A 17,239-nucleotide genomic window follows, 5' to 3' on the forward strand; every position below is an offset into this window, starting at 1 on the left:
AGCAGCAATGCTGCAGCATCAGGGAACTCAATCAAGGAAAAACACCCACAAGATTAACACTAAGGAAATGCACAAGAATGAATAGTTCATCTGTGTTTATATAATTGGATATATTCTTAACAAAGTAGTTAAGGCAAGATTTTTGTTCATATTGCAGGGATTTGGCCAAGAGGATGCAGAGATTGGACATTACAGATGGGTGGGGAATAGTGGAGCTTGTTCACGTAGGGATAATATTTTGAGGGAACTGGAATCTCAGGTGCTTACAGACATCTGGTCCAGAGAGAAAGTGTGCTGGATGACTCCTCCATGTCTTCACACCATCCTCCCCCTCCTTCCCCTCCCTTCAAATGTCCTCTCTATGCCAAGTGGCAAAGGCTAAGCCGTCATATTACTGAGCTTGTGGAGGATGCAGAAGATGATCACAAACTTGGAAATGCATGCTTATAAGTATTGTCAGGCTCCCTGCTCAGCGAGCCAGGCAGTGAAACCATTGCTTCAAGAACACCAATGGCTTATTCCATCTGGTGGCAACATGGCTATCATTGAGCTACCTTTGTCATTGTGTGGTCTGGTGGTGAGGGTTGGGTACAAGGTTGCCATCAGTCACAAGTGTAAGGGTAACCCTTGCCTCTAAGCTTCTGTATTTCTTGGTATCCTGAAGACAAACTGCGAGGATGAAGGCTTATTGGCAGCTACTGGAATACTAGGTGTTCACTGGCACTATGCTCTGTGCATAATTACATGGTAATTGCATGATAATAATGTGGAGTCCTTTAGTTTTAGTTTATTTATTGTCACAATTAGGCTTACATCAAAGAAACTTTATTGCAGTGTTAAAAATACCCTAGTTGTCACATTCTGGCGCTTGTTCGGATACACTGAAGGAGAATTCAGCATGGCCAATGCATCTAACTAGCATGTCTTTTGGACTGTGGGAGGAAACTGGAGCACCCGAGGAAACCCACGCAGACTCAGGGAGAACATGCAAAATCCACACAGACAGTCACCCAAGGCCACTGTTGAACTCGGGTCCTTGGCACTGAGAGGCAGCAGAGCTAACCACTGTGCACCCTGCCGCCCTTCGCACCTACAACTCTTCCTGTTGATGGTTGGCCTGCAGGGCCACGTGCAGTTGATGTCTACCTGAATCACTGAGAATCGTAATTTCTTGGCAAAGCCACGTGTTCTCTCATCCTGCTTCACTCTGTTTAAAAAGAAAATAAGTGCTTGCAACAGGGGTAGATCATAAAACAGCCATCAAGCCTGCTCTCTTATTTAATATAATAATGGTTGACCTTGAACTTCAACTCCACTTTCCACCTGCTCTCCATATATCATGATTTTTCAGTCTTCGGTATATTCAAAGATGAAGCACCCACAACCACCTTTAATAAAGAATTCCAAATATTTACAACCCTTTGAGTGAAGAAATTTCTCCTCATTTCAGTCCTGAATAATTGTCCCTTTATTCTGAGAATACAATGAACTTATATCTTGTATAAGGGGCTTCTGTCACCTCTCTGATGCAGCAATGAAGAGTGCACTGATATTTGCTTGCAATGTCACCTGCTCCCGCCTGGCAGGATCCTGTCCATAATACCATACGTCATAGGAGCAGAAATAGACCATTTGCACCATCAAGTATGCTCTGCCATTCAGTGAGGTCATGATTGAGGTGATAATGCTCAACTCCACTTTCTTACCTTATCCCCAAATCCCTTGATTCCCTGACGGAGAATAAGTTGCATAGAAGTTGAGAGTAACGATGACCTTGATGGCCACCACAGCACTATTTTTGCCCTGGTTTGAGGTTGCTGGTCCTATTGAAAGAGGTATCTCAGTTGTGTGAGCACTTGTTTAGTCAATTTCAGGCATCTCTGGTGTTGATCCTGGCTGAAGTAGAGGAAGGGAAGGTACTTCTTGAAGATGTTTGGTGAATTGGGCCTTCTGTGGAGAGCTCTCCTTTTCCTGTCTCTGTGCACATGTTCCCCTCTTTGCTGTCTTTCTTCAATTGCAAACCCAGGGGCTATACCTATTGCAATGTTTCTGAGGGCAAGTCCCAAAATTCCTGTTGGGATAAAAGGGTCTGTTAGGGTGAATGGGTCATTTTCAGGTTGGCAAACGAATTAGTAGGATACCACAGGAATCAGTTCTGGGGCCTCAGCCATTTGAAGTCTATGTTAATGACTTGGATGAGGACACCGGCTGTATTGCAGCGAAATTTGCTGATAAGGTAGGCAACCCAGATTGTGAGGAGGACATAACATCTGCAAAGAGATATAGATAAGTTCAGTGAGTGGGCAAAAATCTGGCAGATGGAGTATAATGTGAGATGTCTGTTTTGGCAGGAAGAATAGAAAAGGAGAATATTATTTCAATGAAGAGACGCTGCAAAATGCTGCAGCACAGAAGGATCAGGGTGTCCATGTGCATGAATCTATCAAATTTATCAAGCAGGGTACAGCAAGTAATTTGCAAAGCAAATGGAGTGTTAGCCTTGTAAAGGGGATGGAATGTAAAAATTGGGATGTCTTGCTACAATTGTACAGGGCATTGATGAGACTGAAGCTATGGTACTGTGTAAACTCTACACAAGGTTGTACATCTGCTTTCCACCAACCCCAAAAACCTCTGTCCTCGTTCGAGGCTAGGATTCTCTGGTGCTACTGAAATCGAATGGAGTTTTGGCTGGAAATCCAAATTCTCCGTTCTTGCCTGCAACGAGGTAGCTGTGGGCGAGGTGTGAGAATCCCACCCCAGATCTCAGACTTTTAGTCATGTGATTCTCCCATTCCCTTCTCATCAAATACCCATACCGGGATTAAATTTGGAATCTTTTGGGTCTGTATAGCTCAATACTTGCTGGATAAAAATGCTCAGCCTCGTAGCACTTTTATTTGAACCCCTCATCTATAGGGAATCATTGAACCTAAGAATGTAAGAGAGAGGAATAGAGGGAGACCATACAGCCCCTCCAGCCATTCAGTAAGATAATGGCGGATTTCTGCCCAATTCCCATATCCTTTTGTTCCCTGGATGGTTACGCTATAAGTGATCAAATAATGAATTGGTGGAATTAAAATAGTTGTTGTTGAAATCCAATTTTTAAAGAGCTTTTTTAAAAAAAAGAATTCCACAATCAATATAATTGTATTTGTTGCTGCCTAACCAAGGTTCAGTATTTCAGTTCACATAGATGGGAATAAATATTTCAACAATCACAGCAGCTTGTGATTCAGAATTCAGTCACTATGAAATCCCTATGGATTTCTGCTGGTTACATTTTAGTCAGGAGTCATTTGATGTATTTGCTGGAGGCCAGGGGCACTGAGCATGACTGGGGAAGACAGTGACCTATTTCTACATGAAGTTCGTTTTTATTCATTTTTAGCATGCAATGTGTGGTCCAATGTGCATACCAAAGACACTGAATCATATTGTGTAAGGTAGCATGTGACTATCATAAATGTGTCTGTTTATGTTTGTATAATTTAGGAAGATTACTTAACATATGAGGAACTTGTCCTATTCCCAAAACAATGATGTTTTACGATTACTCAAGATTATGAAATCAATGTACAGGATAAAATTGTCAAAGATGTCATAACCTTGCTTCAGTATACTTTGTAATGATTATTTGGATTTTTTTCAGGTCAATCTGAATGCGCATACACTCGCTATTACCCAAATTTATGATGCATTAGATTGTATTGCATTATGTGTATTCCATAATGAATCAGCACACTGTTTCCTCGAGGATCTTGCAGTATTCTAGGTTGAAGTTTGTGTTGCACAGGTATTTATAGGTTTCTAACAATTATTATTAGTTTTTGTTTTTTAGTCTTTCCACACTGCATTACTGAATCGTAGAATTGTTAGGTCACAGAAGGAGAATATTTTGTCCATCGTGTTTGCACCGGCTCTCAAAGTAAGCAACTTTGGTGCCTTTTCCCAGCCTTCCTGCCATAGCCCTGCACATTCTTCCTTTTGAATGTTTCAACTACACACGCTCAGGGAGTGCATTGCATGGTAAATTACTTTGGGAAGTTTTACCAAATCTTAAGACAGTGTTGGCATCACTGTATCTATGACTTCGGAAAGAAACAGAATGGAAGTGGGGGGCCACGCAAAATAAAGCTTTTAAGGATGTGCAAGTGTTAATACAATCAACTTGTCTGATTCACTTTGATTAAAATAGAGAACTCATTCTGTCGTACGATGCCTCCTGCTAAGGTGTTAGGGCAGAGCTCTCTAATTTGATAGAGGACAAGTCAAAAAAAACATTGATTTTACATTACATATGCTGACAACTGCTGAGAAGGAATATTCACATTTGACAAGGAAAGTCTAACCATTTTCTTTTGTTGTGAAACTATTTCATCAGTGTCTTTTATGATCATTAATGCACTATCCACAAATCATTAATAAGTCTTTTTAGTGAATCCAAGTGCATTCTTTTCATGGCCTTGGTGGGAGAGCTGCTTTTGAAGTCCTGCTTGCTAATCTTCTGCCTAGTTCCTGGAATTCAAATTACAGCACCACTCCCCTACTGCAGCTACTCAGTGACATCCTGAACCCTGGCACCAGGGATATAGCATAGCATCCTAGATTTTTTGCTGCCATAAAAATGCTTACCTGTTCTCGAACTCATGAGTTACCCATCACTATTGTTTTTCCTTGTGTCACCACCTGCCTTGCAGCTGAGTCCTCTGTCATCTCATGGACTTGGCTCTGGCTGCACTCCCCAAATGGAACAGCACTCTCATCAGTACTCCGATCTGAATATTGGTTGGGGGAACGGGATACGCTCGGACTCCTGTACACCACTAAGTATTCTTTTTGTCTGTCTGGCGATCACCCGTTCCCCCTCTGCATACTGAAGGGTGACCACATCTATAAACATGTTATCAATGTAGCTGTCAGCCTCAGGTGCACCATAGCGTCACCAGCTGCCTCTTGAGCTCCAAAATACAGAGCTCAAGCAGCTGCAACTGCTGACACTTCTCGAATAAGTGGTTGTCCAGGACACAACAAGGGTCCTGGGATTCCCACATTGCACAGCATCACACCCAGCCAAGGGGATGAATCGATATCTGCTGTGTAACCGGATATTGGGGGTTCAAGTGCAACTTCCATGGGATGTGCTGCAGTTCTAGATGTCAGTCAAGATTTTCAGACTCTTGCTTATGTGCAATTGCTGACAGAAACCTGCTCTTCCTGCAGCTTTTGATTCTTTTCTAAGTTGTCCTAACCTGCAGTTTGTGCAGCTGCACAGAATTTGTGTGCATGCATGGAGCCTGCACATTTGTGCCCATGTGCAGAGCCATGTGCACGCCACATGGGTCACCTTCTGCTTGTTTGTGGCTACCCAGTACCCAGCAAAGACTGGAAATGATTACAGTTCTTTGTACTATTTAACTCTTCTTTGTACTGTTTAATTCACAAAATTGAAGTAATTGTTCACTGCCCTGGCTGGGGTGGAGGTGGGGGAGGGGGTGGTGGGGGGTGTTATTTGAACATCTAGATATTTACGTTAGTAATGTCAGTCCTCCCATTCGCTAATTCATTGATCTACGTGACTGTTAAAACAAAAAATGGCAATTGATTCATACTGGTCTGTAACTACAATATCAGAGCAAAACCCAGGAGTGTAATAATAATCTCACATGTATCCTGATTATTCCTGCCTTTTTAAGCATGCAATTTCGAACTCTACAAGTGCGAGATGAAGATTGAAACAAATTGATTCTGTTGTTTCATAATGTACATGTGCAGAACAACAGTTAATGATCAGCCTCATTTAATACAATGAGTACAACTTATCTTCACACAATAATACAAAATAAAGAATATACCACACTTCCCTACACTAATGGTCACCTTTCTTGCTGCAGTAAGATGTCTTCAAATCACCCAGCAGCGTGTTTAATGCAATCATTTGCAGCATTCTACTTTTAAAAACTGACTCTCTCTCTTGTGCTCTGCCTCCCTCTGTTCACAACCAGAAAGGAATCAGCAACTTTTCAGTGCGAGGTGTTTTCTTGGCAATGACTTCAAAAATGTTACTCCCTATTTACAGTCTCACCCTTTTGATGCTCATTGTCAGTTTCAGCGACTTTTGTCGGTTGGCACATACGAGGTAGCTGAGAGAATTTGCAACTTGTGAGTAAGATTGATGAGATCATTCTGCCTCCTTGGCTGAAGATTTGGAAATTTGATGCCACCAGTGCCAACAGCCTCCTGGTACCTTGCCCAAGTGAGCCTGTGGGTTCACTGGGTGTAAACAGAGAACGTCATCGCAGAGGTAATCAAAGCTAAATTTGACTGGATCTTCTCAATGACCAAATGTGCGTGTTTTTTTTAAAATCGGGATCACTGGAAAACAGGCTGAAGCTTTCATTCTTTGCCCACAGATTTGAAGACCAATTTACAGTGTATTTGCTGCTGGCATTCTCCAATTTAAGCTCTCAAAAATATGGTGCTGCTATAATTTTGTTGTGCTTTTATACATTTAAGTTGTACCTGATTTTGTGTTTCCATATGATGCCTGCATTCGGTCAAAGTCTGCCTGCCTCATGTTTAAATGCCATGAGACAATTCCATGTAGCTTTCCATGTGAAATTGGCAAGTATCTTCCTGTAAATTGAGCATTGAAGTGTTTTGGCCATGTTTGTTGAATAACAGCCCGCTTTTTTTTTTGGCAGCAGCTTGTGATCAATATATTTAGCCATTAGTGATGGTGGGCTAGGGCCAGGGGGTGTGGATTGTTGAGGTCTTGGTATCAAACATATACAATGTCATGTCACTGCAGGGAATCAGCCAGTGTTAGAAAAATATATTTAGATAGAGCACAGCAATTGTTACTGCAAATCTAGGGGTTCAAGTCCTGTTTTACACAAAAAACCTAATACTTGTGAGGGGAAAAAAATAGGTTACTTGAAAGGAGGAATGTTTTAATAAATATGGCAAACTGCAAGGTGTTAAGTGAGTGCCATTGAATTCGAATTATAAGAAATAACAAAAGATAAAATATAGAAATTTAGTTTTGTGGTGCAGCTTTTGCTTTCATGCAATTAATTTATTTTGAACAATAATGACTATATTCCAAAAGTTATCAATTGGCTGCGGAGCACTGAAAGGCGCTCTATAAATGTGCATCTTTTTTACTTGAGTGTGCTGAAGACAGCTTTTGTAGTTTTAATCATCATGTCCTTCTTAATGCTAATCATACTTAATGTGATAATGGAGGCGAATAAAATATTGCCATGGTAATTTCTGCATACTTCATTAAGTCTCAGATGCAGCAAGACCCATCTGCTTGGCAAATTTTTCTGTTAAATTTCAAGTTCAGTGACCAACAGCCTCTGGAAGATCAGAATAAGAAAACCTAATACGTCCATCAAATCAAACGAGAAAATGCTGGAAAATCTCAGCAGGTCTGGCAGCATCTGTAAGGAGAGAAAAGAGATGACGTTTCAAGTCCAGATTACGCTTTGTTAAATCTGAAAGGCATAGCATTTCTATGCTTTTTAGCTTTGATAAAGGGGTCATCTGGACTCAAAACATCAGCTCTTTTCTCTCCTTACAGATGCTGTCAGACCTGCTGAGATTTTCCAGCATTCTCTGTTTTGGTTTCAGATTCCAGCATCTGTAGTAATTTGCTTACACCCATCGAATTGATCCTCAAACACAATCTGATGAAAATAAAATTCAAAACCATTTGTATTACTCAATGCAGACCTCTGTTGGCAACAGCAGCTGAAGTTATTGGTTTGATTGCATAATTCTAACAAAGGTCATTTTATGCAGGCCCTGTGATAAATTTAAAATTAATAGCACCACATGTTGGCCATTGTATTAGTCAAGTTTGTTAGAAGACCATGATAAATTATAAGATCAGGCATGAATGCCTAATGCAATATTCTGACAAAATGTAGCTCCATTATAACAGATTCATTCTTCAAGTACAGAATCCTTCTCAGATTTTTTTAAATGAAGTTTTTCAATTATGTAGCATAACAATGATAAACTTGGGAGACCTGAGGAGATCCAAATTTCCTCGATGCTTATGCTATGAAATGTAAGGGCGACACTGTGGCACGTTGGGTTGTCTCAGAGTGCCAGGAACCCTGATTTAATTCTACCTGACTGTGGAGTTTGCACATTCACCCTGTGTCTGCATGGGTTTCCTGTGGATGTCTGACTTCCTCCCACACTCTAAAAGATGTGCAGGTTAGATGGATTGGCCATGGTAAATTGCACCTTAGTGTCATGAAGTGGGGTGGAGGGGGGGGGCAGGGGGAACACTAGCATGGTAAATACGTGGGGTTACAGGTATAGAACCTGGGTGGGCTTGTTGTTGCTGGGGGCTTGATGGGCCAAATGATGACCTCCTGCACTGTAGGGATTCTATTATTCATTTGATATCATGTGTTGTTCAGTATCACTGAGTTTATCATTTGGATATTCACTTTCTATGTTTAAGCTATAGAATGATCTGATGAGATGTTTTGGGTATTTTGAAATCATAATTTGATTTTAAGTAGGATATATTGCAAACGTTTATTAACTAACAAGTTTGAAATTTATGAAATGAGAACATTTCATTTGGTTGAGGTTCTTATGCCTTCCACAAAGCATATGCTGTTTGATCTGTTGTGAACTCGGGTCAATCTGTTTAATTTGAGCTGACAGAACAGAGAATTCTTCAGTGAATCTCAAAAGAGGATAAGCTCTGTGAAACATTTCACCTACAAGGTTAATTTAGTAAAACTACATATTTAAAGCCCGCAATTAATCTGCATCTGAATTTCAGAAGTGACATCTATAGCTCCACCAGCACACGAATCGTTTTGTTCTTCAGACCATTTCATCTATGTCTCTTTTGTTTATCCTTATAATCTCCCACTCTGCTATTCAGCATGCATTTAGCTTGTCCGTTTTAGAAGAATTAATAAACAAAGCATTGTCTGTTCTTGCTGAAAGTTCACTTAGTACATCAGTTACTCTTGAGGGGTGAAATGGGTTTCTTGACTGTTGTCACACAGGCAGCATTTAGATCCACAGTGAAACCCTTCGTCCTTGTGCATGTGATGCAACAGCAGAAACTTGCCATTATGCAGTGATTTTAATGTGGTTAAACGTGCCAATGTGCATCAAAATAGCGTTATCCAGCAAAATTTGACACTGAGCAGCATAGGAGGTATTGATCATTTGAATTGTTATATTTATAATAAAACCAATTCTGTTAGCATTCTCCATTATTCTTGGAGAAACTGATAACTGCATTTGTAGACATTCCAAGCTACTAAGTGCAGAAATTTGGAAGTTGCTCTCTACGATACCCTTCTTCTCCATATGATGTACCATTACAGTATTTGCAGATGAAATTGCGCAGAAATCATTGTCAAAGCAAAAACTCAGTTTTATTTTCTATTATTATTACATGAATGACCAGTGAAAACATTATGCTTTGTAATCATATATAAATTAGTTTCATGTTGTAGTAAGTCATAATTACTGCTGATCAGCTCCTCTTAATTAATGTAAGAAAAGTTTGGAGTTTCCTTCCCTTAAAAGAAAATCAATAATTTGATTTTTTTAAATTCTTCGTTTTTGTGTCTGCTGTTGTCCTTTAATCCCACGTGCATCTCTATTTTTATTTTGCTTCCGGTACAATAAATTTAATTTGTATTCATAATTTTTTAAAGTCTGCTTTTGCTGCCTGTGAGGATTATTCAATCTGGTTGAATAGCTTCCATGTTGCCTTCCCTCCGTACAGACGTCAAAAATCCCTTGTCTGGTATGATTTCAACAGATGCCTGAAGAGTTAAAGTCTCCACTGTAAAGCCCACTAAAACTCTGTGGCCAACCAAATGTGGGGTTAACGGTGGAAGCTGTCTTTTTGTGACTCACGGCAGAACCCAAGCCAATCGGACAAGTGATCAAAATTTTGGTCAAAGAGCTAGGTTTAAAGGACCATCTTAAAGGTGAAGAGAGAGAGGCAAGAATGCAGAGAGTTATGGAGAGGGAATACCTGGAACTTTAAGGGCCAGGCAACTGAAGGCATGGGTGCCAGTGATTCAAATCTCAAAATAGGCAAGAGGCCAGAATTGGAGGAGGAGTGAAAGGATTGGAAGGTTGTTGGGATGTGGGAGATTAAGGAGATAGGAAGCGACAAGATCTTTGAGGAATTTAAAACAAAGATGAGAATTTTAAAATTGAGGTTGTGCTAAACTGGGTTCAATTGTGGTTCAGAGAGTTTAAATTTTTTTTTAGTCACAAGTAAGGCTTGCATTAACGCTGCAATGAAGTGACTGAAATTCACCTAGTTACCACAGATTGGTGCCTGTTCGGGTCAATGCACCTAACCAGCACATCTTTCAGAATCTGGGAGGAAACTGGAGCACCTGGAGGAAACCCATGCAGACATGGGGAGAATGTGCAAACTCCACACAGACAGTGACCCTGAATTGAAAACGCGTCCCTGGTGTAATGAAACAGCATTGCTAACCACTGTTTTACCATTTCGCCCCTCAGAGCACAGGGGTAATAAGTAACGAGACTCGATGCGGGTTAGCATGTGGACAGCAGAGTTTTAGAGGTCAGTTTTATGGAGGTTGGAGAGGGAAGGCTGATCTGTAAAGCATTGGAGTAATCGATCTAGAGGCAACAAAAGCATGGATGAGATTTTAGCAGCAGATGAGCTGAGGCAAGGCGAAAGGCAATGATGTTACTACGATGGAAGTCAGCAGACTTGATGATGGAGCAGATTTGTGCTCAGAAAGTCACCTTGGTCAAAGAGAACACCAAGGTTGCAAACTATTGAGCCCAACCTCAGATAGTGAGTGGGGGAAGGATTGAGTTGGTGGCAAGGGAAAGGAGTTCATGTTGTGAATGAAAGCAACGGGTTCAGCTTTGTAGTTGAAAGAAATTTCTCCTCATTTTCCAAGTCTGGACAAACAAGTCATGTCTCTTCCTTCCCAATTATTATTTCATAACCTGGAGATAAGAATTGTTTAGTCCATTCCCTTATGTGCTCTGAAGATGATACTGGCTTTGAAATCGGTCAGTGAAGTGTGGCACACGCCGATTCCCATTCATCGAATTAACTTAGGGGCTGAAAGAAGGAAAGTGTAGTGCAGCAGTTTCCATTAATGTGAAATAAAGAAAAAAAGCTTGAAATAATCAGCATATATGGAGATAATGAGAGTTAATGTTTTTTGTGTGGCTGTACCCTTATTTGAGAGAAGGGAAGGAAATTGAATTAAATATCAGAATAATGATCAGTGAACACACAGGCCATCCCAACCATTCCTTTGCTACAGCCAGTTTATTGAGAAGAATTTTGAAAAGGGCTTTGGTCCTCTGACTGATGGGAATGTAGGGGTCCAGGATGGTTTAGCAGCCTACACTCATTCCATCCTCAGTGTGTTAATTTATGGTGCCTGGAATGAGATGTGGTTTAACCTCATGGAGAGAATACAGCCAATGCCTCATCCACAATGAGATGAGGGGGTTAGCCTATGAAGAGAGATTAAATAGACTGGGTCTGTACTCGTTGGAGTTTAGAAGGATGAGGGGGGATCTTATAGAGACGTATAAGATAATGAAGGGGGTGGATAGGGTAGAGGTAGAGAGATTCCTCCTGCTTAGAAAGGATAGCAGGACTAGAGGACACAGCCTCAAGATAAGGGGGGGGTGGAGGGCGCAGTTTAGATCAGAGTTGAGGAGGAACTTCTTCACTCAAAGGGTGGTGAATCTCTGGAATTCTCTGCCCGTTGAAGTGGTGGAGGCTACCTCGCTAAATGTATTTAAGTCACGGGTAGTTAGGTTTCTGATAGACAAGGGAATTAAGGGTTTTGGGGAGAGGGTGGGAAAGTTGAGCTGATCCACTTCAGATCAGCCATGATCTTATTGAATGGCGGGGCAGGCTCGAAGGGCTAGATGGCCTACTCCTGCTCCTATTTCTTATGTTCTTAATAGAAACATTGCCTCTATTCTCTCATCACAGTTGCTGTTAGATCTGCTGAGTTTAGACAGCATTTTTTGTTTCAGATTCCAGCATCCAGAATTATTTTGCCTTTATCTTATGGTTTAACCTTGTTCTTTTTCTCTGCTCCACTCTTATCCTTCTCCCAATCTTCTCATCCTCCTCCTTCGTTGTTGATGTATAATTTCCTGATTGTTCTATTCCTTTTCCTTGCTGCCCCTCTATTTTGTGCAGTTTTGTGCCATTTTCTCATTCCTCTCTGAGAGCTGTCATCTGAAATTAAATGCTCTAAATATTGTCCATATGGCTGAAATCTGACTTTATCTATTAAATCAGCAGTTGTTCAGCTCTCGTCCTGAGGCAAAATGCCCTGATTAACATGATGTCAATTTATGTCACTACACCCTTTAGACTTTTATGTGGTCTATTAATTTTCTTCTGGAGGAAACAATTTTCTTTGTTTGCCAGTTCCCCCTCGATTTATTGCAATTGTCTTGATTTTTAGATGGTTTTCTCTCTTTTAATTTCTCTGTGGTCTTCATATGAACAAATAAAATAGGAGCAGGAGGAGGCCGTTCAGCCCCTTTCAGCCTGTTCTGTTATTTAATAAGACCATGGCTGATCTGTTTATGGCCTCAGCTCTGCATTTCATCTTGCCCCAGTGCCCTTCATTCCATCTCTTCTTGGTTTGTCACGTTCCCTCTTCTTCAGCTTAACTGTCTGTTTTTTATCTTCACCTGTTATCTAGGAGGTAATAAATTGGAGAAGGAATACTTTGTCATGGCAGAAGTGTTGCACCTGGAGTCACCTTATCAAGCATGATGGAGGAGGGTGAGATAAAGGTGAAAGGGTGGGGAGTCCCCTCCCTTTGGGTGGGAGTCAGTGCGTGAAGTGAGATGTTAATAGTAATGGGGACTTAAGTTGGAAAATGCTGAGTGGAAAATGATTAGACACAGTGGTTTGGTCTAGGAATGCATCATCTGGAAATGCAGTGGAAACAGCTTCAACTGAGACGTTCAAGAGGGCATGAGGATAGAAACAACATGCAGGAGTATGGGGAAAAGACAAGAGAATGACAGTTGTAAAGGGCAGCAAGCGCTAGTGATGTGACCACATATCAAGTTAGTAGATCACCAGATCACAAATCAGCAGTATTTTGTGCTGCTGATCTCTGCTGGTAGATGGGAAGCATTCTATGCTGCAGGACATATTTCCTGATTTAGGCATTGGTCAGGGAGGAAGGTAGTTATGAGTGGAATGTGGTAAAATGGAGAGGAGAGACAGTATTTTGTGTAGCCAAGATGATGAGAGCAAGGCAAGTAGGCATTTGGGATGGGTTGCAGTGAAAGGCATTTGAAAGGCCACTGGCTGGGAAGGAATGGGCCAGCCTGGGTGGAGGGAGCATGAGCTTTGGGTTCTAAGTGTTATTCAACTCACTGGAACTCGTTCCTCAAGATGTTAGAAATCCTAATGGAGTGGAGGTTTGGAAAGTGCGTCAGGTTGCTATTAAAATATGGCAGAGTCATTATTTTAAAGATTTAGATTCTGTCCTTATTTTATATATTTTAATATTACTCATTGTTTAATAGCTTGTCTGTTGAGCAAATATGGCAATTTGGAAAGGAGAAGTGATTGGAACATTGGGATTTCTCTGCAGTACAGGCTAAGGAACTTGTAAAAGCAAAACTGAGGTTCTATACCACAATTATTAACAGCAGGGTGTAATTACTATGAAAGTAATATTAGAACGGTTGCAGTTATTTAGCTATCTTGGTCCTCTGCAAGAATAATTCAGAGGTAGTTAGCTTGTATTGTAATTATAAATGTAAGGATTTATAATGGAAAAGTTGACAACAGCAAGAAAGATTTTGATTTGATTTATTATTGTCACATGCATTGGGAAACTGTGAAAAGTATTGTTTCATGTGCGCTATACAGACAAAACATACCATTCATAAAGTACATAGGAGTGAAGGAAAGAAGAGGGTGTGGAATACGGAGGGGTGTGGGTGGTGGGGGACAATTCTCCTATCCCGCTGCGCTGTTTTGCAGTGGGCCGGGAGATGCTAGCAGAGACTGTTTTCATGGGCTCCCTACTGGGTGCTATGGCCTCTGCGCATTTCTGGTAGGCTGATTTCTGACGTCATCAACTCCGTGCCAGAAATTGGTGTGGAGCTGACTAAATTATGTTAATCATAATTTGCATCTGTTTTAAATGCCATTAGTGGGAAATTTCAAGCCCGCTGGCCTCTCCTCTCCAGCCATGAGTATTTCACTCCAGAGGAGTTTAGTATAGCTCCCCACTGCGGAGAGTGGTGGCCTGACCCCGTTGGAGTAAAGGGGGGACAATCAAGGCATCTCCCCCCCAACCCCCCCACCCAGGAGGGTCAGATGCTGGGGTGGGGGTGCCCCTGGGTGTTGCCACCTTGGCAGTGCCAGCCTATGCCCCGGCACAGCCCAAGGACCGATTTGCAAATGCCCAAGAGGCATCTTGGCACTGTCCATTGGGCATCAGGCACTGCCAAAGGGATGGGGCCTAATAAGCACGGGGCCTTGAGGAGTGTTCGGTGGGGGAGTGAGGTCCCACTGCCACTCAGTATTTCGGCTGAGTGACAGAGGGAGCGAGGAAGGCCAGCGATCAGGGCTGGCCATAGGAGTGGGGAGGGGAGGTCAATCTGGTGGGAGGTGGGGGGTTATTGGTGGGTCAGGGGTGTGGGACGGGGCTGTTGGGTGGGAATCCGAAAATTGGGGCTGCAGGGGTGGGATCACTGATGTGGGGTGGGTGGAGTGGAGGCTGGCCTGTGCACATTTGGGGGGGCCAGCACCTGGGGGGATTGCATAGTTGGCATTGCAGGGGTTTCCGATGTTGGTGCTGACAGTTTGCCACAGGCACAGTGTCTGATCAGTGCTATGCTGCCAGCCTCTCCATCCACTGATTTTCAGACTGATTAACGCTGGTGCACTCTGCAGTCATGATGTGGAGATGCTGGCGTTGAACCCGGCAAAGGAACAATGCTCCGAAAGCTAGTGGCGTTTGCGACCGAATAAACCTGTTGGACTTTAACCTGGTGTTGTGAGACTTCACACTCTGCAGTGCACAGAGTGTGGGAGATTCAACTAGCATGATTTTACTTCAGTTTTTATGCAAAATCATCACTTAAAATTTTTTTGGGGAGAATCGTCCCCATAGTATTACAGTCATAGCGAGGGTGGAAAAGGTATCAACTTATTATAAGGTAGATCCATTCAAAAGTGTGATGGCAGCAGGGAAGAAGCTGTTCTTGAGTCTTTAGTGGACAAGAAGTTTAAAATATAGATAAATATATAGATTTGTTAACTTTTCATAATGAAATTCATCATGTGAACAGGCCACTTGTGGTGTAAAAGTTGTGTCTTGATATCAGCTGTTAACGCTTTGATTTTACATCTTGCAGTCGATGCTGGTTAATCAGCACACCTCCGTGATATGCATTTTATCTCAATTAACTGAATATCTCGCCTCGAGCAACCCATTCATTCACACATGCACTTCTGTTTGAGCCCGGGGTTGAAAAGGTACCACGGAAAACATTTTGCTGCCTTTGCCAACTGTGTGATGGATAAACCACCACAGGAATTGCAGCTTGAGGAAAGCTGTGAGTTGGCTGTATTCCTGCCAGCTACCTCCTGCCAGGAAAATCAGATGGTTCCAAAATTGCAACTTATATGCTGCCTCATAACTTTACCAATGAATTGCCTGCAACTTCAGAGACTAAACCTAAGACGTAAACAGACTTGAGAAAGCCACTCTGAAATACTGTGCGATGCCTATTGATCTGGAAAAACCAGTGAAGATGAACAGACTTTGTCAGCCTGTTGCAGCAAATGGCCGTAGAAACTGAGAGTGGAATTCTCTGCTTTTGAGACCAAGTGCAGTGGCGGGGGGTTCTAGCAGCACCTTTCCTGCTGGCCAGAATGAGGAGATCTGGCACCAGATTCTGCACTTGGAACCTCATCAGTTATGCGTAGGTGAGCTTCCCTATGAATATCCTGATGGGCCAGCAGTCAATTCGTCAACCTTCCATCAGCTGGTGAGTTTAAAGATCCTGACGCCATATGTAAATACCAGTCCAGCACACTAATATCACTCTGTCCAGCCCACACACAATATTCCAAATGTGATCTCACCAAGGTCCTGTATAGTTGCAGCATAACCCCACGGCTCTTAAAATCAAACCCCCTGTTAATAAGCGCTAACACACTATAAGCCTTCTTCACGGCTCTATCCACTTGAGTGGCAACCTTCAGAGATCTGTGGATATGAACTCCAAGATCTCTCTGTTCCTCCACATTGTCTATATCATTTCTGAGCAACGTGAGTGGAGAGAGTGTTAAGGTGCCAAAAGGAGGGGACCAGGTACCATGGAGTTCGAGAGGGAGCAAAGAGGTGATTACCATCTGCACACTTATCCCCAGGATGCCCACGGACGAAGCAGCCACTGCCAGTATGCAGAGTGGGGTCCTTTAAGGGAGGTGGTGGTTGAGGGGGCTTAAGAACATAAGAAATAGGAGCAGGAGTAGGCCATCTAGCCCCTCGAGCCTACTCTGCCATTCAATAAGGTCATGGCTGATCTGATAGTGGTTCAGTCCCACTTACCCACCTGCTCCCCACAACCCTTAATTCCCTTATTGGTTAAAAATCTATCTGTGACTTAAACACATTTAACAAAGTAGCCTCTACTGCTTCAATGGGCAGAGAATTCCAAAGATTCATTACCCTCTGGGAGAAATTCCTCCTCAACTCTGTTCTAAATTGACTCCCCTGTATTTTGAGGCTGTGCCCCCTAGTTCTTGTTTCCATTCTAAGTGGAAATAACGTCGCTGCTTCTACCCTGTCTAGCCCCTTCATTATCTTATATGTCTCTATAAGATCTCCCCTCAACCTTCTAAACTCCAATGAGTACAGGCCCAATCTACTCAATCTCTCCTTATAAGCTAATCCCTTCATCTCCGGAATCAACCTGGTGAACCTTCTCTGTACCCCCTCCAAAGCTAATATATCCTCTCTCAAATAAGGGGACCAAAATTGTATACAGTACTCTAGGTGTGGCACATTTGGAACATTGTGTGCAGTTCTGGTCACCTCACTATAAGAAGCATGTTAAAGCATTGGACAGAGTGCAGAGGAGATTTAACAGGATGTTGCCTGGTTTGGAGGGTAGTTAAGTGAGGACAGGTTGAGGGAGCCAGGGCTTTTCTCTTTAC

The 17,239-nt window shown here is 42.2% G+C and overlaps 1 protein-coding gene across 5 annotated transcripts in view; it reads left to right on the forward strand.

The window, feature by feature from the left end:
• Positions 1–17,239, forward strand: part of klhl32 (kelch-like family member 32) — a 277,267-nt gene that overhangs the window by 31,118 nt on the left and 228,910 nt on the right. The gene's annotated exons all lie outside the window — the stretch shown is intronic.

Source organism: Carcharhinus amblyrhynchos, chromosome 7 (genome assembly GCF_965287045.1).
Source record: "Carcharhinus amblyrhynchos chromosome 7, sCarAmb.v2.hapA, whole genome shotgun sequence".
Classification (NCBI taxonomy): domain Eukaryota; kingdom Metazoa; phylum Chordata; class Chondrichthyes; order Carcharhiniformes; family Carcharhinidae; genus Carcharhinus; species Carcharhinus amblyrhynchos.